The sequence below is a fragment of the Mustela nivalis genome, assembly GCF_964662115.1.
Source record: "Mustela nivalis genome assembly, contig: HAP1_SCAFFOLD_558, whole genome shotgun sequence".
NCBI lineage: Eukaryota > Metazoa > Chordata > Mammalia > Carnivora > Mustelidae > Mustela > Mustela nivalis.
Window position 1 is genome coordinate 147,070 of NW_028136101.1, and position 2,939 is coordinate 150,008.

Here is a 2,939-nt window from a genome sequence, read left to right on the forward strand (position 1 = left end):
AATGTTAGATCGAAAAAATGATTAATAGATGTAGGTTCAAAATATTATGTTCCATTAAAAATAATTTAGTCTTTGATGAACATCTGTTTGGTAATATGTTGTATCCAGATATTGTAAATTAATGACATATATAAAATTATAGGGAAATGAGACTTTCAGTTCCATTATGAGTAGAGCTTTTAAAATGCTATTTGTCACACCCTGTCATCTTGTCATTATGTAGCATTATGTAGCATTTAAAAAATATATACTCTTCACTTTGAAGTCTTTTAGAAATCTAAAATATGACATTCTATGTTTTGTGTTTCCATATTCCTTTATTGCCAGTTTGAACAAATCCATATGCTTTGATTCAAAGGTAATAAATTCCTCTTATTTGGAAAAATGATGTTTATTTTTGTTCTCTCACCCTTAGCAGGTGGTTTCATTTTAGCACACTTCAGAGTTATAATTTCATGCTTATTAAAAACATTTATTATCCTTTCTGCCTGTGGACGCCGCCGAGTAAGCATCGTTAAAGTCTCCCCTCCCACCGCCGTCATGTCTAAGTCAGAGTCTCCCAAAGAGCCTGAACAGCTGCGGAAGCTCTTCATCGGAGGTCTGAGCTTTGAAACAACCGATGAGAGTCTGAGGAGCCATTTTGAGCAATGGGGAACACTTACGGACTGTGTGGTAATGAGAGATCCGAACACCACGCGCTCCAGAGGCTTTGGGTTTGTCACCTATGCCACTGTGGAGGAGGTGGATGCAGCCATGAATGCAAGGCCACACAAGGTGGATGGAAGAGTTGTGGAACCAAAGAGGGCTGTCTCAAGAGAAGATTCTCAAAGACCTGGTGCCCACTTAACTGTGAAAAAGATTTTTGTTGGTGGCATTAAAGAAGACACTGAAGAACATCATCTAAGCGATTATTTCGAACAGTATGGGAAAATCGAAGTGATTGAGATCATGACTGACCGAGGCAGTGGCAAAAAGAGGGGTTTTGCTTTTGTAACATTTGATGACCATGATTCTGTAGACAAGATTGTCATTCAAAAATACCATACTGTGAATGGCCACAACTGTGAAGTAAGGAAAGCGCTCTCTAAGCAAGAGATGGCTAGTGCTTCATCCAGCCAAAGAGGTCGAAGTGGTTCTGGAAACTTTGGTGGTGGTCGTGGAGGTGGTTTTGGTGGGAATGACAACTTTGGTCGCGGAGGAAACTTCAGTGGTCGAGGTGGCTTTGGTGGCAGTCGAGGTGGTGGTGGATATGGTGGCAGTGGGGATGGCTATAACGGATTTGGTAATGATGGAAGCAACTTGGGAGGTGGTGGAAGCTATAATGATTTTGGCAATTACAACAATCAATCCTCAAATTTTGGACCCATGAAAGGAGGCAATTTTGGAGGCAGAAGCTCTGGCCCTTATGGTGGTGGAGGCCAATACTTCGCCAAACCACGAAACCAAGGTGGCTATGGTGGTTCCAGCAGCAGCAGCAGCTATGGCAGTGGCAGAAGGTTTTAATTACTGCCAGGAAACAAAGCTTAGCAGGAGAGGAGAGCCAGAGAAGTGACAGGGAAGCTACAGGTTACAACAGATTTGTGAACTCAGCCAAGCACAGTGGTGGCAGGGCCTAGCTGCTACAAAGAAGACATGTTTTAGACAATACTCATGTGTATGGGCAAAAAAAACTCGAGGACTGTATTTGTGACTAATTGTATAACAGGTTATTTTAGTTTCTGTTCTGTGGAAAGTGTAAAGCATTCCAACAAAGGGTTTTAATGTAGATTTTTTTTTTGTACCCATGCTGTTGATTGCTAAATGTAATAGTCTGATCATGACGCTGAATAAATGTGTCTTTTAAAAAAAAACAAACAAACAAACAAAAAAAAACATTTATTATGATCTACATAGATGAATGAAACTTTTATTTTATTAAATTATTTGCCAAAAAATCTGTAATTTTTAAAAATGTATTTCTTTTGAAGGGTTATTTTAGAGCATTCAGAGAGGATCTAGGAGTGTGGTATTATGCAGTTTTTAAGTAGGTATGAAATCGTTATTTATATGATTGTTTCTTTAAGGCTTATGTATATTGTCCATTATATGCTATAAAATATTTTGAAAGTAAATTTAAGGTATGTTTCACATAGTTTATTTTTTGGAAAAAAATATTGAAATGACTTATGAAATTCAGTATACTCTCAACATTAGTTTTTTCTGAAATTTACCAATTGTCTATTGAACCTATTTTATGGCAGATATTACTTCATACTACACTGGTAAATGAAATACTTGGCTTTGTAGAACGTTTATTTGAATGGGTGAGAAAATTAAAAGCTATAAACCTGAATAAAAATTGCATAGTGTATTCAAAAATGATGAGTACAATGGGGAAAAAGAAAAATTAGATCAGGATGAGAAAAATCAAGGTTGCTAGGCAGGGAATGGGGAGGTAAGAATTTTAATAGGAAGATCAGGGTAGTTACAATGAAGCTGACAATTGAACAAACGTATGGAAAGGTGATGAATTTGCCCAGAACTATCAGCAATAAGGTCACTCCAGACAAAGGAATTGGCTATCTTGAAGGCCATAAGGTTGGATCGTGCCTGGCATATCTGAGGAATAGCAAGGAGGCCACTGTGAGGGACTGAAGAGTAGCAGGGAAAGAGGTCACAGAGGTCACATGAGTGGCTAGATCAGTTAAAAGCTTAGAAGTCATTGTAAAACTCTGGCTTTTATATTTGGAAATTTACTGTATGATAGAATTTCTGCTTATAACTGAGAGTTCAAATGTCCATAAAATTTCAAGGATTCTTTTTCTTGTAAGACATAATAAAGAAAAAGAGTTCATATTTTCACATGGTGTAACAAATGCTCGGAGATCCAAGTGTAGGAAGCTATGGGAGCACAGAAGAAGGCACGAAAATCACACCAATATATTTGAAGACTGTGACTA

The 2,939-nt window shown here is 37.7% G+C and overlaps 1 pseudogene across 1 annotated transcript; it reads left to right on the plus strand.

Annotated features, from left to right (window-relative positions):
* Nucleotides 1–474: 474 nt before the first annotated feature.
* On the plus strand, nt 475–1,645 carry LOC309857255 (heterogeneous nuclear ribonucleoprotein A1 pseudogene; annotated as a pseudogene). The gene has a single exon. The product of its transcript is annotated as a heterogeneous nuclear ribonucleoprotein A1 pseudogene (transcript).
* Nucleotides 1,646–2,939: the final 1,294 nt, after the last annotated feature.